At 38.5% G+C, this 24,821-nt stretch overlaps 1 long non-coding RNA gene across 1 annotated transcript in view; it reads right to left on the bottom strand.

Annotated features, from left to right (window-relative positions):
* LOC147825922 (uncharacterized) overlaps window positions 1-24,821 on the bottom strand; it is an 85,410-nt gene that overhangs the window by 10,656 nt on the left and 49,933 nt on the right. Inside the window, exon 3 of the long non-coding RNA XR_015440086.1 lies at window positions 11,995-12,104. This is a non-coding gene — a long non-coding RNA (uncharacterized LOC147825922). The remainder of the gene's footprint in view (window positions 1-11,994; window positions 12,105-24,821) is intronic.

Here is a 24,821-nt window from a genome sequence, read left to right as displayed (position 1 = left end):
TTTCTGTTGTCTGCACAGGCTTTGCTAGGGTCTCCTTGCACTTATCAGTGGTATTGGGTGAGCCTCTGGGTATTGCTTGTGTGCCTGTGCAGCTCTTCTCCAGGCGGGTCCCTGGCTGTGGCCAATGGTAAGGGGAGCCTCTGGCTGAAGTCCATGTGCCTGTGCAGCCCCTTTCTGGGTAGGTCTTTGGCTTGAGTGGGTGTGCCCAAGCCTCTGGGGTTAGGGGAGACCCCTGGCTGGGATCCTCCTGCAGCCACTGGTCTGGGCCACACAGCTGCTTCCCAGGATCTCCAAGCACTCACCGATGGAATGTCTGGGGTGAGGTCTGGCCCCTTCTCTCCAGAAGTTTCCCTATTCAAGTCTCATCTAGTGCCTTCATTTCTCCCCTTCTTTTGTGGATTCCCATCCCTCCTAAGCAGGCTAATAATCTTGATATGATGGGAGTTCAGCTGCTCACACTACAGAGTGAGATGGACTAAAGACCAACTATAATACAAGGAAGTACAGACAGCATGTGAATGTAAACAATGCTTTCAAGAAATTTGACTGTGACAAGAGAGCACAGAAGTGGTGTGGAGGCTGGCAACAACTATGTAGTCAGTGGGCATGTTGTGTGTGAGTGTGCATATTTAAGACAGGAGATGCCAAAATATGTCTGTGCACTGAGGAGAATAAGTAAGCAAATGGGAAAAGATTGATTATATAACAGAGGGAGTGGCTCACTGGAAGAGTCAAGTTTTTGAGATGCCCAGAAAGGATGTGAACTTGACCTTTGCTACTGGGGACTGGTGGAGGCAGACAAGGAAAGCTACCATTGGAAAGATGATGTTGCTCCCATCTGATGGCTAGTACCCACTGATGATTTCTAGAGAAAAGTTCTCATCTAATTACATAAGGAAAATAGAGTTAATGGGAGATTTGAAGAAAGAGGAAAAGAAATAAAATTGCTGTTTCAGAAAAAAATGCAGTGAGACTATCAAAAAAGCATAAGATAGGGGCCTGGGATTTATCTCAGTGATTCCACCACCTGCCTCACAAGCACAAGGTCCCAAGTTCAATCCTCGGTACCAAAAAAAAAAAAAAGGTGTAAGATTTCCAGAGTATTGACAGCAAATTTCAGGTGTGAGAGCATGTATGTAAAGTGAGACTAGTTTTTATCTCAGGAACATGAGGGTTCTACACTTGTACTTAGGAGCACTAGGGGGTTTGGGACATAGCAGCATGGGGGAAATTATCAAAAGTTTTAGTTTTGTCAGAAAAGTAAAAATATAGACAGAAGGGAAAGGTTATAGATTACATTGGCAAAGTAACGATAAAAATGAAGAATCATGAAATCTGGGCTGAGTGAGAGGGGGAATTGTAGTGATAGAGTGAGTTGGGATGTGGGAATCTTGATGGGCTGAAAGCTTGTCGAAATGGGTAATATACACATAAATATGGGAGTCAAAGAGAAGGAATTGAGATACTTAGAAATAGGGCAATTTGAAAAGAATAAAAGGCATGAGAAGGAAATGAGTGCTTGAACTATAGGAAAAGGAAAACTGCTAGAGCTGAGCAGTCCAAGGAGGCCAGGATAATGAATAATTTGTCCTTCAATATACCAAAGTCATGAGGAAATATGAAGAGGTAGAAGCTGAGAGAAAATCTGTTAGCCAGAAGCAGCTTGTTAATGGGCTAGGAATGACTGAGAAGTTGGTGGATAAGGGTTGTAGGAGGGGTTGTAAGTAGCATGGTGATGGAATATGCTATTATTTGGATTTGAGGGTTGTGACAACAGCTTATTTTTAAGGAGTTTGGTCTCCATCTTAGCATGACTGAGGGTTGGTAGAAACTTTAAGTAGGTTAAAGTGGGAGGTCTTTGGGCCACTGTGGCTGTTCCTTGGAAGAAGATCATGGGACCCTGGTCTCCTATTCTCTCTTTTGTATTCTGGGTGTGAGGTGAGCTGTTTTACTCTGCTGTATGATCTCACCACATCAAAAGTCAACTGTGGACATTCAAATTCTCTTCAACAAGGATTGTGTCTGGCCACAGTAGCTGACCTTTTTGCATTCCTCTGGGAGAGGGCACCTAAGATCCTCAGAGCCTGGTGCCAATAAACATTTGAATTAGATGATTAACTTCCCCTTAGATGATTCCAGGTTCACCAAGCAAATATCTCATTGTAGTTAGATTTCCTATAGGATTTGTCAATGTAGCATGGAAGGAAGAGTTTTCTAAGTGTCATTCTAGAAGAAGTATAAATTCTTCCAGTAAACTTTTTTTTCTTCAGTAAACTCTTCTTGTAAGCATGTCTGGAGAAGTTTATATCTACTGGACTTTAAACATGTCAACTTTATCAAGTTTGTGAATGGTTCTCCTGAAAAAATCCTTGTCTTATCAAGCAGCTTTGTTTTAAATCTCTGCAAAGATTATATTACTTACCATCATTAGAGAGACAAGTAAGGATCATTCATTCAGGCCTACAATGGCTTATGTGCATCCTACCTCTTACATAAGTGGAGATCATAAATTAGCAGTCTCATTGAATTATCATTTTATGCCCTCAAATGCTTCCAATTTTTACATTATAGTGAAAAGTTTTTTCATGTTCAATTTTTTTAAAAGGAAAGACTATTGTTATTTACACATATTTTTGATTACTGTGCATGTTCTTCTTTTCTAACATTCCAAGACTACTTTTATCATAAAGAAAACTTCTTACAGCCATTATTTTAGGGTAGGCCTGCTAGGGACAAATTCTCTTAATTTACCTTCATCTGAGAATGTCTTGATTTGCAATTCATTACTTTAGGATATTTTCTCTGGGTATAGATGCTGATTGCAGTGTTTTCTTTCAGCACATGAAAAATATTTTGCAATTTTTTGGCTCCATGGTTTCTCAGCAGAGACTACCTATTCCTTGCTGAGCCTTTCTACTTTTTCATTTGTTCCAAGCGCACTCATAATTGCTTGCTGAAGCATTTTTTAATTCCTTTAAAATCTGTCAGACAGTTCTAACACCTGTCATTTTAGTGTTGGCTTGTACTGATTACTTTTTCATTCAGTCTGAGATCTTCTGAGCTTTTTGTATTATGAATGATTTTGAAATTAAACCTGGATATTTTTGTGTTATGTTTTCAGACTCTGAATGTCATTTAAAATTCTTTTTTTAAACTGGCTTTTTGTGACATGCCTCTGGCAAAAGAAGTGGAGGGAGGACTGCCTCATTTCTGCATGGAAGTCCAGGCTTCCTACTTGGGTCTACTGACAGCTGAGGTGTGGGATTTTTACTGCTGGGGTAGAAGAGTTCTCCACGGACACCATGGAAATAAAGGGTCATTGCTGGGTGAGGATGAAAATCCAAGCTCCTTTGTTGGTCTTCTCTGAAGCGACTCTACCAGCAGTGTCGGGACACCTTATTACTCCGCAAGGGTAGATGTCTAGGCTTCCCACCTGCCCTCTGCTGGCAGGAGTGGAGGTGGGCCCATGTGTTTTATTATTCAGTTGGAGCAGAGTGGTCATTATTGAAAGGTTTTTTTGTCTTGCTAGTGTACACCTTTTGGTTAGGAGAGTTTTCTTGGAGGTTTGGGTTCTATGCTGTTGCCATTCCCAGTTGGCCAGTATCTCCAGCCCGAAGACTCGCTGGAGGGACATCAATGTTGGAAGAAACAACTTTTTGTTTTTCCTCAAGGAGACAGATGGAAAGAGTGTTTTCTTTCTCGTGGTCAAAGACCCGATTGGCTTCTTTGGTGTCTCCCATTTTCATATCTTCCTCCACGGCCAAGGGGAACAGGTGATGGGACATTTCCCTACTGGAGCCACGTTTTCAGTCCTCAGCCTGAAATGTAAGGGTGATCTCCCGCTTAACGCTCCACGTCATCCTCGTCCTGATCATCTTCCTGGTCTATTCCTCCTCCTCCTCCTCCTCCTCCGCGCCCCCTTGGGGCTTCTCCTCCCTGCGCCGCCGGACTCGTCCTCGTCCCCGTCCCCGACCCGTCCCCGTCCTCCTGGTGCAGCAACAGCAGCTGCAGCAGCAGCACTGGCAACAAGACTGCGGCCCCCACGGCCCGAGAGGAGCCAGAGCCCCGAGCCGCGCGACTGGGGCAGCAGCGGCCTCCAGCTCTCCCGGGCTGGGCCAGGGGAGGGGAGCAAGGGCAACAGCGTGGCTTCCCTGGCTGGCGCCTCATGCTCAATTTTTGTAGAAATAAAATGAATAAACAATACGGAGAAAGAAAGCAGACCTTGAATTGGCCCAGGATTAAGGGGACTCACTGCCACTGTCAAAGCTCTCAATTGTTTCACTTGATGATTTAAAATATGTTTTGCTGATGACTTCATAACTACTGGAAAAATAGAGGAGCGATACAAAGTTTGGTAGAGTATGATAATATTTAACTTTAGATTATAAAAGTCCATGATGTAATAGTTAAAGCTTGGAAACAACCCAAGTGCCCATCAACTGGAGACTGGATAAAGAAGATGTGTGTGTGTGTGTGTGTGTGTGTGTGTGTGTGTGTGTGTTAAATATAAAATGGAGTACTACTCAGCCATAAAGAATGAGAAACTAGAGACATTTATAGCTAAATGGATGCATATTGAGGCCATCCTTTTGAGTGAAATAAATAGGACACATATGTGTAAATACCAAATAGTTTCTCTAGTGTGAGAAACTGAAAGTGCAATTAAGGATTAAAATAATTAAAATGAATAATGGATAATTTGAAATATGAAGAAAAGCTTCAAGGGGTAGGGGTGGCAGGAGGGGAAGGGGAGAGATCAGGTTACAGGGTGGAATCTGGAAAGAATCCATATATAGATTGTGTTTAAAACTATAGGAAGAGATGTAGATAGAGGCTAGGCTGGAGCTCATCAGTGGGTTGGGAAGGAAGAGTCACTGAGATCAAAGGAGAGGAGGGTATGTTTCCAGAAGAAGCACATACAACTATGTTTAGTGCACAGTACTCGATAGTGTGATAAATGACTGTTACTGTTTTAGGTACTTATCATAACATGCTGTGCTTTTCATCCTTTAGAGCATAATTCTACTTATATAAAATATTTTACTGTAAAATAGTGTGCTGCTATGCCAGTGGTAGCCTCATGTATCTCATGTTTAACTGCGTATTTGGATAATATCAAGGGGCCATCACAGATGATTGAGGTATACCTTTTCAGTTTGCACTTAGAAGTTGGCACTCTGTATGGTACTTTGCGATACACATGGATGAAATTGCCTAATAACAAATTTCTCACATTATATTTTCATCACATGTTACATGACTGTATTGAAATTTTAATTTTAAAAAATTTGGCCTATGTGGAGTCTACTAGTTAATTAGAAATTTTTCTCCAGACCACTATTTGTTCAATATTAATTTTGAAAATCTTTCTAAAACAAATCACATCTTCTGATGTCTTGTTAATGCTTGAGATTTTTTTAAAAAATTATATGGAAAAATGTTTACATACTTTTCAGTTTTGCTTTGGTTGAGTTCTATTATATTTGAATATTATTGTAGTTTTTTTCCCTTGCATTATTTTTCTTTGAATAATTTTAATTTTTGTATATGTGTGTGTTTAGTAAATGATAATAAAGTTATACATTAATAAAAAAAAGTTCATGATGGCCCAAGGGCTGGTCTATCATCTGCTCTCATCATCCAGAAGCTTTTGGTTTCTAAAACCTTAAGGAAATGTCATCTTGAAGTTTTAAAACAAACCATCCAGAGGAAGAGACTATAGATCTCTCTCCCAGGTGTGATTCTTCTGACACTCTTTTCTATGAAAGCTCTTAATACATCATTATGATAATCATTCTTTCTATACAGTTCTTTATATGTTTTCATGTCAAAAGCCACAAAATGTTATTGTGGGTCCTAGGTAAATAAAGCCTTACATTTCACAGTACAGCAGTTGGGAGTGTGTGTGAGGAAAAGAGAGGCAAAGGATAAAAATTTTTGTTGTAGTAGAGTATTCCCTTCCAAAATGGAGCTCAGAAAAGTCATCAGATAACAGGATGTACTTTAATTCAAAAATATTTCTTGAACATCTAATGTGAACAAGACACTGAACTGAGTACAGTATTGAATTACACAGTAAGCAAATAGACATTGGGAAACCCTGCCCTCCTGGAAGCTTACCTTCTGGTGGATAACAGTTGACTCTCCACCTAACTGTCTGAAAGGGGTGTATCGAACCTGCATTAGAAGTTTGCAGTACTGTGCTGTGAGACCCAAGGGAGTTTAAGGCTTTTTGATTTCTTGGGTCAAACACAGCATGGTGGGGTAGTTTGTCTTTCTACTGACTGAAGTGAAATAAGAAGCCACTTTCAGGTTTATAGAATAAAACTTGTGTTCGGTGAGCAGCAGGGGATGATAGGATTATTTACTGTAAGAAAGGAAGCACATTTTTAAAATAGTGTGAGAAAGTGGCTACCAGATATGATTGAGACCTTTGATCAGTAATAATAACATTTTCTTCTCTGTTATTGAAACTTCCATTTCATTTTCTGAGGAAATAAATATTTTCTCTCTTTAAGTTGCTGGCAAATTCTCAAACACACATGGGCACCCCCCCATCCCTGTTTCTTTCTGTGTCTCTATCACACATACACACACACACACACACATGCACACACACACACACTCCTGTCTGCTCTAAGAAGCCACTTCAGTAATTCACCTCAAAGCTTCTATCTGAAAACAAAACCCATTTTTCCCTTCTCGATCTCCTTATGCTTCTCTTTGAAGTAAAGTCAGAAATTTCACTGGAGTCATTTTCCTGGTTGCTGAAAATGCTGTCACTGCATTTTAACACCAGGATTCACAAGCTGCCAGCTTTGCAGCTGAGGTAACATGGGGACTGTCTTTTCCTTCTTTGCTCACATGGAGAAACACATTAGATAATAAGGGAGCACATTACATCCACACTTGTCTCATTGGCATCATTTATAGATTCTGCATCAACACACAAGATTTTCTATGATAATGAAGAGGGTAATTAGTCTATAATTAGAAGTTAATCACAAATCTATAAAAGAAATTTCAGAATATTGACAAAGGCTTTTCTTGAAGTGACATCTATGAATAGTTAATTAATTGCTGATCTCAAATTGGGTCACTGGAAATGTACTCTTCTTACTTCTAGTAATTTCTCATCTAGAAACAGTTCTAAAATTTTAAATTACATCTTTAGGTAGTTTCTGTGCAGTTGAGCTGTACTGTAGTGGGAGAAAAGACATATAGGACACAATCACTATACTTGCTAACAAATGATCATGTTGTACTGATGCAGCACTGCAGTCTACTTTATGAATGACAGGGCACTCTTATCTTTTCTCAAAAGACATCTCAACACAAATCCTTAGGAAATCCAGTGAACCAGAACCACACAGATTTCACTGCATAAATGTGAATTGTGATATACAAGACTAATAATGGGAAACAAAGCAAGAAGCAAGAAAGACCCATTTTTTTACTAAATATGTTTGTGTAAATTTTATCTATATATACATACATATAAACATATATATGTACATATATACATAGCTGAAACTCATGCATTAGAATTAAAAGGAGTCTTTATAGAAAAGAATTTAAGGATTGCTATGGAATTACACTGGTATTATATTCACTAATACCAAATGCATTAGTTATGATTAATAGTATTACTATTACTGGCCAAACAGGGTTGCTCACACTTCCAATAATCTGCTGCTGAGAAGGTTTCATAGGGACTTTCTATCCAGAAGGAATAAAAAGTGAAATTCTTCCGAAGGCCCAAATAGAAAGATAATAGTGTCAGAGATTGTGAATTAAGCTTGAAGCAATGTTCATTTCCTGCATTTTGTTCCAGCTCAAATAACAGAGCTGTGGGCAAGTATGTTAGATGATTCTATTCCGTACCCTGAACCCTTGACGAAAAGGGGACATCCATATTGTGAGACTATGGACATAAGCCCCTGATTCTGACAGTTGCATCCACTCATAAGCTGTGAGCCCCTCCTGTTAGGAATGGAAAACCATTTGGGCACTAGAATCATGGTTCTTATGCTCTGAACAAGAGCCCAGAAATAGCCTCTTCCCTCGCTCTAGGTTGATGCTCCAGAACTGAACCACAGTGCAGCTGTTAATGTTCTACATTCATATCCCTAAACCTACAGTCCTTTGTTGTTGGGAACAGAAAGATAATTTGCTTTTCTGACTCTTATGCTCTAGGAACCTGAAGTGTCTGTCATTGTACTATACTGTTATGTACTCATCTTAAGTATGAGGAACGTGAGGCTTGCAAAGGTTTTGTAGAACATTTATGGCTCATGCCTAGATGTCCCCCCAGAGCCTCTTGCAGACATGTGGGGCACTTTTCAGATGTAGCTGCATCTAGAGTGTGTGGTGATGGGAACAGGGATGTGTGATTACTAAATCAGTCCACGGATCGGTTTGGCAGAGTCCCGGCTAGGATTAAAAATATGAGTGCTACGCCTGCCCCGGGGCAGGTGACCTGCATAAAAAATAAGGGACAGAAAGAGGGCTAATGTGCTCTCATCTGCCTGCTTGCCATGGACTATTGCACCTTTGGAATGCCCAAACCTCTACAAACTGTGAGCCAATGAACCTTTCCTCTTTTAACTTTGGGTATTGGGTATTTTGTCTGAGCAATGAGAAGAGTAACTAAGACAACCATAGTAGCAAGCAAATGACAAAGTTAGAAATCAAATCCAGGCTGACTTTCCTATCCTCATGGTAACTACTACTTTATGTTTTCTCCTGTATTCCTGAAACTGTGGCTTGGACCACTGGGTCTGATTGCACATCACAAACCTCAAGAGGTTTATTAAAATTATAGGGTCCTGCACATTTTTCTCTCAGACATTTTGCTTCAATAGATCAAGGGTAAAGTCCTAGAGTCTGATATATTTTTAAGTTCCTCTAGGTAATTGTGATGGATACTCACTATCAGGAACTATGGACCTTGATCACCAATCAGAAACCCAAGCTGAGGGTTTCTCATTGCTTCTTCAAACAAATATTTATTGATTGTTTATTATATACCAGGTACAATCTAGGTTCTTGGGACACAGTAGAAAACAAAATAAATAAAATATTTCTCTAATGAAAAGTATACTCTAATTGTAGGAACCAGGCAATGAATGTACAAATATATATTGAGTGGTGAAAAGTGCTATGTAGAAGAATAAAGCATGGGAGATAAAGGGTGATAAGGCAGCAGGGCTGGGATCTCAGGTAGGGTTAACATGGCTGTTGCATTTAACAAAAACCTATATACAGTCAGGGAGCAACTCACAGAATAGCTGGATAGGTGTCCAGAGGGAACCCAAAGGAAGAAAGTCCTGGTGGGAGCACCCTTTGTATCTCCAGGTGATACCAATGGTGTGGCTGAATAATCAAGTGAGCAAGACCGGAGGTAAGGTGTTAAGAGGTGAGCTGGAGAGAGAAAGTACTGTCCTCTCTGATGGAAGAAGTCAGCAGATCCATGGGTAGTTTCCAAAGAGGTTGCTATAAAAACACTTCTGGAAATGAAGCGAGGCTGCATTAGCTTTTTTTCTCCAGCTGTTGGGGTAACTATAAGGTGACAACACAATCTGTCCTTATTTTGGAAGTAGCATTCTTGAATATGGAATTCCAGACATCACAGGCTCACTTCTGTCTGTTCAGTCAGCAAGAAAATTAGCTCAGCAGTGCTGACAAGGAATGACTTTTTGATATTATAGACAAGGTTCATTGCCCAGCTAAAGATCCCAAAGGTGTAGGAAATACTGTTTGGTTCTAGGTAGGTTATGCTGAGACTCCTTGAGTCTTCTGGACAGCAATGAAAGACTACCCACACAACTTACGAGTAAAACCTCGAGATGCCCATCCTTCCTACAGTAGGGCCAGAGCACAAACATACCCAGTCAGCATCTTCAGTAAGCTATAGGTCACCAAGTGCAAGTTCCACATTTCCACATAGAGTTTCCTAAATGAAACTTAAATGTCCAACATGCTGTCCTGGGATAAGTTGCAATTTTAAGAAAAGTTAATCTAAATAATAATATTGCTCTCTACCAGATCAAAGAGACACATATGGTAGCTAAACAGTTTTCAAGGAAGCCCAAAGAAGTGAAGATGGAAAGGAAGGGTAAGTCTTTGTGTCTCTAACCCCATCCAGAGAAGAACATTCTGCCTAAGTAACATAAGTGTCTTCTTAATTTTACCTATTTACAATGAAAATACATGTATGTACACTTCAAATTTTGCTCTAATCCAAGCATGTAAAGACCTCATTGGATTTGATTATTCATGTAGAAGAGAATACACTGAGCAGTTATTCCAGACCTTTTGAGGGGTTCTTTTCAGTTGTTTAGTTCATAATTCTCATTGTGAACCCATCACTCATTGATTAGCATGAGCCAATTTCAAGAGTCCTAAAAGTCTGACTGATAAAAGCAAGCTGCTGTACCTACTGCTAAGGGAATGCTTTTGTCAAAGGAATGCTGGTCTGTTTGGTTAACACTTTTCCTCCCAACTTAACCTAGATCAGCAGATATAATCTATCCCAATGCAGTTTTAGACTCAATTGTAGATAACAGGTAGATCCATACACATATACATACATAGACACATAGATGGATACAGATAAAGTGTTCAAAATAGTGACCTGAAGAAAAAGTCACCCTTAATTTCGAGTCTGGAGGAATCTCTGACATGGTCAGTTAAAAAAACAATGGATTTCTTGATCACCAATATATGTTATCCAAGGCAATAATGAGCATATAACATATTTTAAGAGGTGGATATACTTTTGGTATATTTTTGTTTGTACGTAATTACAAATCATAGCTCTTTCATGAGAAGAGACCTTAAAAAATCGGTTCTAGCTCTATCTTAGAAGCAAAACAAGACTCAAGTCATTTTGAGCTGTAAGAATTCTCAGGATCACTGGTTTAATATGATTTTATCAGGAGGAAACCAAGATCTTTACTGATGAGTGACTCTCATGTCAGGGCAATTAGCCAGTGGCAAACTTGGTATTAGAATCCAGCTTTATAGTTTTCCTGTTAAATATCTGTGCATTACTATTGCTACCATACCCTTAACTTTAATTGATAAGCTCATGAGTAAATGGTCTTGCCCCAAGAGCTATGTGCTATTTTATTACCTCAGTAATGTAATGTGAGATTCAGCTGCAGTTTGCACACAGCAAATGAATGATTAATAAAGATTATTGGGAAAAATAAAATGTTTTTATCTTTATTTCAGTCTTTCTTTTTGGAGTTCATTTCTTTGCCATGTTTCTCTTTGATTAGCTCACTTCCTAAGTCTGTCTTTTGGACATACTGTACCTGCCATCTCTGTTTTGATGAGTTTCCTCAAATGTTTATTACCCTATAGTGCAGAATTATTTTCCCCCAGATTGTTTTGTTGGTGTCTAAGTACTTGGGTTATTTTAATGACTTCTCAGTAAGTTTGTTTGGATTTATGTTAGCAGCATTTCCTTCCCAATTAAACTAAGCCATACCAAGGTTTCTAAGACCATAAGATCAAACTTATTGATGATTTCAATTCCTAGGAGTCAATCTTCTCTTACTACATAAAGAGCCTTATCTCAGTAACAAGGTCTTATTAAAAGGAAAGCATGAATTGGTCCTTGTAATTGACATTCTTTTGATAAGTTATAATTATCCACTGAGAAAACTGTAAAGTTTGCTTGAAATTATGCCATCATTAATCTGCCTGAGAAAAGAAACTGATTTAGACAGAAATAACCAATACATGGCAGACATGGAGAGCTACTCCACAAGATATTGACAAAAACAATGTGTCTTCAGTGCTCAATGATAAAATCAACACTTAATGAATAAGGGCAGAGATATAGGAAATCACTTGAAGATATGGAGTGATGGAGAAAGTATTCTTATTGATTGTATTAACCCATATGAACAATGAATGAGTCAAAGCAAAGGGGGTGTTTAACCATAAATGTTCAGGGGATGGAGAACCCAAAGACATTGGTACCTAGGAAGAAGAGGAGGGCAGATTTCTCCTGTGAGGATGATAAACACAATATGTCCAGAAGTCTTCAAAAATCCTCCACCTGACATAGAATTCTGATGATTTCTTCATCTCTAAAATGAAAATTAAAAGTATCAACTTCATAAAACTGGAAAGTAAGATTTTCTTAATATAAAAGCCTATACTAATATAGGAGCTTCACAATATAAGATTCTGTATTAAAATTGAATAAATCCACATGATGTAAATAATAAGACAGTGGATGTAGGTTTACTTTCTCTGTCAGATTTTTTCTATAAGTTTGTTATATATCTATGTTGTGATTTTTGCTATTATAATGTATACCTATATTAGTATTACTCAATATTCATCTTAAAAACTATTCAATTTTTTACTAAAATTTAAAAAGAAATAAAATAATATCAGCACTATAGGTATAAGCCATGTTATTTTTATAAATAGAAAACTGTAGAACTAAATGTCATAAAAATGTTAACTTCTAGTTCACTTGGACACCATCTCTGATGGAGTGCAATGATTCAGGAACCCTCCTTGCTACCCAAGGACAGCCTGAGACCAGCTCAATATCCTCTTGAAGCCTGTTCCAGAGCTACTGAATCAGAATGTGCTTTTCAGCAAATTCTTCAGGTAATTTGCCAGGATTGCATCAATAACCTTTCCTACCCCTCTCCACGTTATCCTCTTTAAATTTCACTTCCACTTCTGCTTGCCTTGCTATACTCTCTCTCTCTCATATATATATATCATATATATATAATATATATATAATATATATATGATATATATATATTCCTATTTCAGTCTTTACATATTTTACCAAAAGAAATATTCTATTTATAACTTAAATAAGGAGTTACTTATATTCTAACCTGAGTTACTTACATATGCCACATGGATTTTGTCTCCTACAATTGTCTTGTGTACCACCAATAATGTGCGCATTACATTTGGAAAAACAGCGATGAAGTGCCTTTCTTCTGTGTCCTGTTTACCATACCTCCTGTCATTTATAGGTCCTTGGGGTCAGTCACAAATAGCTAAGACCAGAAGTATTATGTCTGTTAAGTGCTGAGGAGCATTTATTACATTCTTATTGGCAGGGCTACTCCTGTGCCAGAAGAGTTTCTCAAGATTTTTTAGTTGATCAATTTTTTATATTTACTCCTTTATTATGGTTCTTTACTACACAAACAACCTCAACTGCTAATTTTGTAGGAAATAATGTACTTGTCATGCTACATGCATGGCCATATATATAAATCCTTGTATGTTAATAAAATTTACACCCAGGTTTACACAGTAGTTTCTGGAATCTTCATTAATATTCACCTAGACATACTCAAGGTTTGTTGCCAAATCACACCCTCAGCACACAATGGAAATGTTTCACCATGGACTATAGTAAATGAACCAGGACAATGCTGTTTGTTGAAACCAGCACTTGAAAGATTGGCAGCTAACATCTCCTCAAATAACTCTGACCTCAAATTTGCTTTTCTTATAAATAGAAACACCAAATGAAGCTGGTTCTGAGATATGCTTACTGAAAATAATAAATAATTCATCAGCACAGAGTCTCATACACAAGTATTAAATATCTTAAATTTTCAGTTTCTAGCTAGCCCTAAGATGCTTTGAGGCCTTCATTCACCAAGGGGAAGTCAGCCCATCTGAAAAAACTCTTACTAGTTCATCTCAATTTAGGCTATTTAAAGCAATAGAGCTTCATTGATTCCTGGCTCCTAAGACAGCTTCCTCTACTGGGTCATGAATTCTGGAAGCTGGAAGATTCTGTAAATAGGGACAGGTAGAGGGATGGAAGGGAGGGAAGGAGAATGGGAAAAAATAAGAAACAAAATATATCATGTACAGGTACAAATTCCCTATGATGAATGTGATCACAGTGTACACCTAAATTGTACCAATAAACTCAGTAAATAAAAAATCCATCTGGGTTGCACTTGGGATTGACAGACAGAATAAAATGTAAATTGAGGTAGAAAAGACTTTGAAGTCAAGAATCAGAGAATCAGTGGACTTGAGAACTGGGAAGGACTCTGGAGATCAGACAATCTGAGCCCTGGGAACCCTGACTGAGGTCCAGAGAGATGAGAATATTGGCCAAGGTCACAGAGCTGGTAATAAAGCAGCAATGGTGGTATTATGATCTGGCCTGATGGCCTCTCTTTTACTACAATGTATTCTTCCTCACAGAAGTGCTTTATACTGATGGCTATGACATAAAACAGAAGTGATAGAGAAGCAAAACAATAAAGAGGAGATGTTTGGACTTGGCTTTCCCTGAAAAACAAATCATTAGAGATTGTCCTCACTTTGACAGATAATGTAATCTTCTAGCAGCACTTGCAGCCTCTCTTTTTCTTTCTCAGGTGGGTGTGGCTCTGATGAAGGTTTGAGGACTTCTGTGTTGTAACTTGGAACTATTCCTAAACATTGCTCTGCATACCTTTTCATCTCCCACATAGTCCCACTACATATTTTCTGTCTTGAGACTTACTGAACTCATCAGCGTTTGACTTTGCTGTCACTTGTCCTTTACTGTGTCTGACCACACAACTCTAGTGTTTCTTGGGGCCTTGTTGATGGTCAACTGGGCTCATATTTCCCATGCTATGGCATTCTGCCCCAGTTTCTGGTAGGGCATGACTGGGGGTTCATACTAGAGGACAGGAAATAAATGAGAAAATAAAGCTCTGGAATTGACATCAAAATTAGAAATTTTTTGTAGAATTGTCTTTTATAGGAATAGAGAGTTTATGCTTTCTATTTATCTTTTAAAAACATGACCAAATAGCAAAGTCTTTGTGAGGCTTAGGTCTACAGATGTTAAATACCAAAATTTAGTTTATATTGGACACAAACTATCTTAAATTCAGTTCTATATAAGGGACTAAAATAGTATGGTGGATGAATTAATGGTCAACGTGAGTGGGAACACCCAGCTGAACTGAGTGGTTCTGGGCATGGAAGACCCACCTGAGGATTGTTTCCAACTTCCTGGCTCTGATGCAGGTCCCTCAGCCTGGTGGCATAAACCCTTCACCCACCAGCACAGACTTTCTGGCTTCCACCACTGGGTTTGGGGCCTTCCCAGTGCAGATCCTGATATGGACTTTCATGAGGCATTGCCTTGGGCTCTAGGCCTAGGCTGGACTACTGCGGGATATTGCTGTGGGACCCAGACCCTCCACCGGATTATTAGGGTCTCTAGTGTATGGAAAGAACTCTGGAACTCTTCTGTATTAGATATTTTTGGTGAATATTATAAAATAATCCTATAAATTATGTGTCCTGTATTAAATCTATTCCCTTAAACCACTGACTAAAACAAACAGCAATAAAGAAATAGTGAGTCTAGAGAAATTTAAATTTTTCTTTTTCTCAAAAGAATACTCTGAGTTCTATTTCTAAATGTTTCATATAGTCTTTAGCCACATGAAAGAAATCTCCAACCTGTTACATTTACAGTACCCAACCTCAAATGACTCCTGCTTTGGGGATTGGGTCTCAAATGAAGTAGATAAAGCCAACCATCTGAATGGATTCCACTCTAAAATCTTATACTTCATCAATGAAAAAATAGATGATTTTACTATTTCCAAAATGAAAGAGTCATTTAGAGGCTTAGGAGAAAAAGAAACAACCAATATGTTATCTCATAAAGATCTATCAAAGCCTCAACACATTGATAGGAGATCTACATCTGGAATATTGTATGTCATTCTAGTCATGGCTCTCAAGAGAGATGTATTGACCCTAAACTGTTGAGAGAATGGCAAGGAAAATGCCTATAAGGAAGAAGAAGAAGAATACAAAAATGAAGAAGAAGGACAAGATGAGGAGGAGGAGGAAGAAGAAGAAGAAGAAGGGGATAAAAAGAAGAAGGAGGAGGAGAAGAAGGAGAAAGAGGAGGGGAGGAGGATGGGAGGAAAGAAGTTAGACTGAAAATAAAATATAATGAAATGAAAATAAATCAATATTCCTGCATATAAAAATAAAGATAGGTGTAACTGAAGTAGAAAATACTATGATTATATATAGCACACATTCTCATATGATCAAAGGTCTTATACTCTGTATGTCTTCTCAATGTAAGACTTTATACTGTGTGCTTTGGAAGCAATGGATGAGTAAGACAAGGTTCATGTTATGGAGCTAATTGAATTTTAACTATGCAAATTTTTCCATAGAATTTATATATACTTCTTTTTATATAACTATGTGCATGCTTATTATTATGTATAAAGATGTGCAAGGGGATTCATTAGGGAGGCTCACAGGATCAGAGGTGGGAGAGTCCATGGTGGCTGTCTGTGTGCTGGAGAGGATTCAGTATCTGCTTGGTCCAATAAGCCAGAAGACACAGCACAAGGAGAATAAGGATGAAGTACCAGTCTGAGCCTGAAGTCCTGAGAGGTCCTTGGAGAGTCACTGGTGTGAGTCTATACTGAAATGCTGAATAAGATGGAGCCTGATGTCCACAGGTGAAGACAATAGCAAAAGACTAGCTAAAGCAGAATGGATCATTTCAAACGCAGACCAACTTTCTCCTTCCCCTTTCACTCCATCTGGGCTGGAAGCCTATTGGATAGTGCCACCCACAGTCAGAGTGGCTCATCCTCCCTCAATTTGCTGAGCTACATGCTAATATCTCTGGAAACACCCCACCAACATGCCTAGAAGTGTGCTTTACTGATCTCCTAGGTGTTGACAATCATAATCAATGTTCACAATGAGGTAGGCATGCTGATATAACAGATAAATCCCAGTGGCTTAACAATATAGGAAAAGTTTAATTCTTCTTGTTATAAAATCCAAAATGGTGCCCAAGCCATGGTGAGGTCCCAGGCATGGCTTGGAGCCCCCGCCCCATCCGGCACTACCAGCCAGCCCAAGTGGGTGAGCCAAGCAGCATGAAGCTCCCTGGCTCCATCCCAAGCCCCACCCATGCCACGGTGAGGTCCCAGGCGAGGCTTGGAGCCTCCGCCCTATCCGGCGCGCTGCTTAGCTGCGAGGGTGCCTCCAAGGGCTTCCCCCTTCCCGTCTCTGGCCTTCTGGCTCTTCTGCTACCTGGTCTCACACTAGAGAGGCACAGGAGATTATAAATGCCCTTGTCCTGAGTGCCACAAGATAGAGCAGAAGTTAGTAACAGAAAGGGCTTCTCAGGCTCCTTGATGAAAACTGAAGCTCAGCAGAAAAGTAAAGAGAATCTCTACAATAAAGACACACCAGACCACTATACTTGGTAAGTTGGAGGGATCATCACCAGGGACTATTACCTCCCATCAAAACCTGCACTATCTTCAGGGGAAGGGCAACTGGAACCTGCAGTAGAACTTTGCAGAGTTCAACCCTGCAGGAGGACAGGGAGCTCAACTTGGGACTAGCAGCCAGAAATCTGCCTGAATCTCACAGGTCTGCTGCTGGCTGGCTGAGATTCATTGGCTCATATATACACACGGATGCCTATGTTGCCTACTGTGACAGCAGAGACATACCCTGAAGGAGGCCCATCATTTTTAGTTTTTGCTATTTGCAAAAAAGAAAAAAATTTTTTTCTGTTATTTTAATTCTTAATTTTTACTTTTTTCTACTCTTCAAATTTTTACTTTTCTTTCTTCTCTTTCTTTTATCTTTTCTTTATCTCTCTCACTCATTCTCTTGCTGTCCCACATTCCTCTTCATCTCCCCATTTATTCCTTTCTGTACTGAATTTGGATTTCTCCTTTATTTTTCTTGTCTTCTCTTTTTCCTTCTCTTGATTATCATTAGTTTTAAAGGAAAGTAAATACAGTATCTAGCCTCCCTGTTGCTGTTAGGTGATTCTGTTCACATCTTTGTTCTTTCATTCTGCCTTTTCCTCTTGCCTTTAACAATTTCTTACAGTTTGTGTGATCTTCCTGTGTCTTCTGGCCTCACTGCTAATCTTTCCTGATCTTCCTACCTGTCTTTCCCTCCCCAACTCCTTCTAATTCCCCATCCTGAAGGGGAAAGATGCTATATTGAAGAGTTTATTCATTATAAATATATGTTGGGTTGGTCCTCAGTTTTAATTTAATTCACATAGTTAAATGTGATAGATTAATAACTACCACAAATGGTCATTTTCTAAGATGCACTTGATGCTATGGTATTGCTCATTGTATCATTTGGGCTAACATTTTGTAATTGATCTAATCAGTTTTCCTTCATGGTATAAGGTAAATAAAATAGCCTCAGAGTCATTAGAGTCTCAAAACCTAAACACCAGCAGGAGGGGGATTCAGCTCAGTGGTTTTGCTGCCTGCTGTGCATGCATAAGGACTGGAGTTTGATCCCTGGTACCAAAAAAAAAAAACAAAGAATTTTGGGCCGGGGATTTAGCTCAGTGGTTCCGGTGCCTGAGTTCAATCCCTGGTACCAAAAAAGAAAAAAAAACAAACAAACAAACCCTAAACACCAGCTATATCTGGAAGACACCTCGTAAAGCAATCATTCCACAGAAGTTTTAAACACAAGCAACAAAGATACCTACATTAAGCAATTTTGAAATATCAACCCAGGAATTAAACAAGGACAATACCAAAAACAAAAATGAGAAGGCATTTAAGCGAGACACAAACACAGGCTTCCACTCCACAAAAAAGAAACTCTGAGGGAAATGAGGTGGAAAAGTCTGATACTTGACCAACTGAACACCTTGAACTGATAGCACAGGAAGTAACAAAGCAGATGCATGAGGCTCTAGAAAAATTCAAAACAGAAATAATTTCCCAGATAAAAACAGAGATGGTAAACAGAAGAAAAGACATGATCAGAGGCTCTAGAGCAGAAACAGATAAGAAAATAGATGATATCAGAAGCATGCTGGAAGCCATGAGTGCCCAGCATAAGAAAGAGATGGAAACCATGATCACCCAACATAAGAAAGAAATGGAATCCATGAAACAGATTCAAACAGATATTCAGGAGATTAAAAACTCCACTGAAAGCATGCAGAGCAGGCTAAGAATCTGAAGACAGAATATCAGATATAGAAGACAGGATTGTGGTTAAGGACCATGAAAACAGAGATTTCTAAAAGATAGTGAGGGACCATGAGAAATCAATCCAACAGCTGCTAGATGATGCAAAGAAGAATAACATAAGACTGATAGAAGTCCATGAAAATACAGGGGAAAGTACAGTTGACATAAAAAATCTGTTCACAGAAGTAATAGCAGAAAACTTCCCAGGCAGAGATAGAGAATTGGACATACAGCTAAGTGAGGCATGTAGAACTCCAACTAGCCATGACCAAAAACAATCTACACCTAGACATATAATAAATAAGATCCCAGGAACCCAACAGAAGAGCAAAATTCTACAGGCAGTGAGAGAAAAGAAACAAATCACCTACAAAGGAAAGCCCATCAGAATCACAGTAGACTTCTCAACACAGACACTCAAATCAAGGAGAGCCTGGAGTGAAGTATTTCAAGCCCTAAAAGAAAATAACTTCCAACCTAGACTGCTGTATCTGGCAAAATTATCTTTCAAAATTGATGGGGAAATTAGATACTTTCACAACAAAGAGCACCTGAGAAATTTCATGAACACCAAACCAACACTCCAAACAATTTTAAGCAATATCCTAGAAAAAGACAAGGAAGGTCACAATTCCATGAGGCCCAACAGGGAGAAGACACCATGCAAGGTAAGACACTAAAGGGAAAGGGGGAAAAATAAGAAATAAAAGAGCCAACAACAGTAAAACATCATTATAAGGATGACTCAATATCTCTCAATTAAAACTATCAATGTTAATGGCCTTAATTCACCAATCAAAACAAATAGACTGACAGAATGGATTAAAAGGCAAAACCCAGCAATATGCTGTATACAAGAAACACACCTAACTCAAAAGGAAATTCATAGACTGAAAGTAAAAGGATGGAAAACAGTTCTCCATGCAACAGGAACCCAGAAAAAAGCAGGCATAGCAATCTTATTTGCAGACAAAGTAGATTTCAAACCAAAGCTAATTAAGAGGGACAAAGATGGTCATTACATCCTTGTGAAGGGAATAATCCAAGAGGAAGAGAGGACAATCCTAAATATATATGCACTAAATATGAATGCTCCCAACTATACAAAACAAATATTAATGGACATGAAAAACCAAATAAGCACTACTATAATTGTAGTGGGGGACATCAACACCCCTCTATCATAAGTAGAGAGATCAACTAGAAAAAAAATTAACAATGAAATTCTAGAACTGAACCAAGATATTAAACAGACTTAATAGATGTTTACAGATTGTTCCACCCCACAACATCGGAATACACATTCTTTTCAGCTGTACATGGGTCGTTCTCCAAAATAGATCACATGCTAGCTCATAGGGCATATCTAAGTAAGTGTAGAAGAATTGAAATTATCCCCTGTATATTATTAGACCATAGTGCAATAAAATTGGAGATCAATAACATAAGAAACCACAAAACGCCCACAAACACATGGAAATTTAATAACACCCTCCTGAACAACCAATGGGTGACAGAGGAAATTAAAGAAGAAATTAGACAGTTTCTACAAGTAAATGATAATGCCACTACAACATACACGAATCTGTGGAACACAATGAAAGCAGTTCTACATGGGAAATTCATAGCAGTGAATGCCCATATTTGGACAACAGAGAGAACACAGTTAAATGACCTAATGCAGAACCTCAAGCTCCTAGAAAAAGAAGAGCATAACAAACTCAAAGCTCATACAAGAAAGGAAATTATAAAGATCTGAGTAGAAATCAATGCAATGGGGACTAAGAGAATGATACAAAAAATCAGTGAATCAAAGAGGTTTTTTTGGAAAGAATAAATACAATTGATAAACCTTTAGCCAACCTTATCAAAAAAAGGAAAGAAAAGGCTCAAATCCATGCAATTAAGAATGAAAAAAGTGAAGCCAAAACAGACCAGCAGAAATCCAGGGGATTATCAATACCTACTTTGAGAACCTGTACTCTAATAAAATGGAAAACACAGAAGAAATGGACAGATTTCTAGATACATACAAATTGCCAAAGTTAAATGAAGAAGATATGGAAATTCTAAACACCCCAATAACAGTGAGTTAAATTGAAAATGTAATAAAAAATTTACCAACAAAGAAAAGCCCAGGTCCTCATGGCTTCACTGTGGAATTCTACAAGACATTTAAAGAAGAACTATCACCATTGCTCTTTAAACTCATCAAGGAAATTGAAAGGGAAGCAAGGCTTCCAAATTCATTCCTGGAAGAAAGTGTTACTCTGATTCCAAATCCAGGGAAAGACCCAACCCAAAAAGAGAATTACAGACCAATCTTCCTAATGAACATAGATGCAAAAATCCTCAACAGGATACTGGAAAACAGAATACAGAGTGTCATCAAGAAGATCATACAACCTGACCAAGTTGGATTTATCCCAGGGATGCAAGGATAGTTCAACATCCATAAATCAATAAATGTAATACACTACATTAACAGAGTCAAAGACAAAAACCACACGATCATCTCAATAGATGCAGAAAAAGCATTTGACAAAATTCAACACCCATTCATGATGAAAACACTACAGAAAATTGGAATAGAAGGTCTTTATCTCAACCTGATTAAAGCCATCTATGAAAAAACAACAGCCAACATCATACTAAATGGTCAAAAACTGAAAACTTTCACACTAAAATCAGGAACAAGACAAGGATGCCCACTATCACCACTCCTGTTCAATATAGTCTAGAAACATTAGCCATAGCAATTAGAAAAGAAAAAGAAATAAAAGGAATAAAGATAGGAAAGGAAGAAATTAAACTGTCATTATTTGCTGATATGATACTTTACATAGAAGACCCAAAAAACTCTGCCAGAAGACTTCTAGACTTAATTGACAGATTCAGTAGAGTAGTTGGATACAAGATCAACACTCAAAAGACAATAGCCTTCTTATACACAAATAGCAGACCCATTGAGAGAGAACTCCAGGAAATATTTCCTTTTACAATAGCATCTAAAAAAATGAAATATCTAGGAATCAACCTAACTAAGGAAGCAAAAGATCTCTACACTGAAAACTACAGCACTCTGAAGAAGACGACTGAAGAAGATATAAGAAAATGGAAAGATATCCCTTGTTCTTGGGTAGGAAGAATCAATGTAGTGAAAATGGCCATACTTCCAAAACTATTATATAGATTTAATGCAATGCTGATTGAAATTCCAAAAATATACTTCACAGAACTAGAGAAAATAATTCAAAAATTCATTTGGAAGCCGAAGAAACCTAGAATAGCAAAAGCAATACTAGGCAACAGAGACATGGCTGGGGGTATCACAGTCCCTAACTTGAAACTGTACTACAAAGCTACTGTGATAAAAACAGCATGGTACTGGCAAAGAAACAGACCTGAAGATCAGTGGAATAGTTTAGAAGATGCAGAAACAACTCCAGACATACTCAGCCATCTCATCTTTGACAAAGGAGCCAACCACCCTCATTGGAGGAAAGATAGCCTATTTAATAAATGGTGTTGGAAAAACTGGATTTCAACCTGCCAAAGATTAAATAGACCTATACCTATCACCACACACTAAACTAAGATCAAAGAGGATTAAAGATCTAAATATTAAGACAGAAACACTAAACTTGCTGGAAGATAAGTTAGGTAGAACTCTTGATGACATTGGCATAGGAAAAGACTTTATGAACAAATCTTCAGTAGCACGGGAGCTACCACAAACAATCAACAACTGGGATCTCATCATATTAAAAAGCTTCTGCACTGCAAGAGAAACTACCAACAGAGCTAAGAGACAACCTACAATGTGGGAAGAAATTTTTAGCAGCTGTACCTCAGACAAAGGTCTACTATCTAGAATATATAAAGAATTGAAAAAAATCAGACCCCCCAAATTCAAAGACCCAATTCAAAAATTGGCATCTGACATGAACAGACATTTCTCAAACAAAGAAGTAAAAGCAGCAAATAAATATATAAAAAAAATGTTCAACATCACTGATCATTCGAGAGATGTAGATGAAAAAAAAAACACTGAGATTCCACCTCACCCGGGAAAGAATGGCTACTATCAAGAAATCAACAAATAACAAATGCTGGCGGGGGTGTGGGGAGAAATGAACCCTTCTCCATTGTTGCTGGGAGTGCAGACTGGTGCAACCACTGTGGAAGTCAGTATGGAGATACCTCAAAGAACTAGGACTACAGGTCCCATTTGACCCAGCCATTCCCCTATTGGGTATCTTCCCAAAAGAATTAAAAGAATCATACCACAGCAATATATGTGCACCTATGTTTGTAGCAGCACACTTTGTAATAGCTAAAGCTTGGAAACAGCCCAAGTGCCCATCAACTGGAGACTGGATAAAGAAGATGTGGGTTTTTTTTAATAAAATGGAGTACTATTCAGCCATAAAGAAAGCGATACTAGAGACTAAATGAATGCATATTGAGGCCATACTCTTAAGTGAAATAAATAGGACACATCTAAATACCGAATAGTTTCTTTAGTGTGAGAAACTGAGAGTGTAAATAAGGATGAAAATGATTAAAATGAATTATTGATAATTTGAAATAGATAAAAGGTCCAAAGGTGTAGGGGCGGTGGGAGGGGAAGGGGAAAGGGAAGAAGGGAAAGGAAAAATTATGAGAAAGAAAAAAAATGGAAACGAAGTCTATGTAAATAGGGAAGGGTGGAGGGGGTGAAGGGCACACAGGTAATGGGGGAAAAATAAGAACCAAAATACATCATGTTCAGGTACAAGCACCCAATGATAAATGTAAATATATTGTATATCTAAAATGTACCAATAAAGATATAAGTAAAAAACATCCCAAATGGGTATTCCTTTTCAGTAGTTGACTGACTGAGAAGGGTTGCCTGAAGGACCAGACTTTCTGTCTTTTGACTCCTCCATCTTGGACACCTCCAGGGTCAATGTGCTCACCCACACTGAGCTAGTAAAAGGAGAAAGGCTATGGAAGGAAACACATAGGAAATTTTCGTGGGCTAGGCCTAGGTGCTATACATCATCTCTGCTTGTTTTCTATCACCTAGAAATTAGTGAGATATTCATACCTAACTGCAAGGAGTACTGGAGAATGTAGTTTAGTGAGAAAAGAAAAATGTCTATCCTGGAAGAAGAAAAAATGGACATGACCAATGAACAGCTAACTCTAGTTGTCTGTTTTTTATTGCTATTAAAAAACATATAAAATGGGTAATTCATAAAGAAAAGAAATTCATTTAGATCTGGAGCCTAGAACTTCAAGATTGGAGAGCTGGATCTGCTATGCTTCTGTTGAAGATCTCATGTTGTTCATGCACAGGAGAAAACCAAAGGAGCCAGGTGTGTTGGCTCATGTCTATAATCTTTGTGCTCTGAGGGGCTGAGACAGGAGGATTGCAAGTTCAAGGACAGCCTGGGCAAGTTAGTGGGAACCTGTCACAAAATGAAAGCAAGTAACAAGAGCAGGGGACATAGCTCAGTGGGGAGGCTCTGAGTTCAATCTGAGGTACTGGGTGTGTGTGTGAGGGGAAGAAACGAAAAGAAAAAGAAAAGCAGAAGTGCAAGAGGGCATGTACACAGATGAAAAAAATAAAGGATAAAATATAAGGAATAATCTTTCTTTATCATAACTTTCTTCCATGTCAACTAATCCAATTCCATGAGAGTGAGAAATCGCCCCTAAAAGGTGGCATTAATCTATCCACCACCGTGCCCAAACACTTTTCACTGGGCTTAGCCTCTCAACACTGCTGCA

This window comes from Heterocephalus glaber, unplaced genomic scaffold (genome assembly GCF_053883595.1).
Source record: "Heterocephalus glaber isolate CG9 unplaced genomic scaffold, H.glaber_assembly_v1.0 deba00001481, whole genome shotgun sequence".
NCBI classification, from domain to species: domain Eukaryota; kingdom Metazoa; phylum Chordata; class Mammalia; order Rodentia; family Bathyergidae; genus Heterocephalus; species Heterocephalus glaber.
Note: the sequence above shows the minus strand (reverse complement) of the source record. Positions and strands in the feature narration are given on the sequence as shown.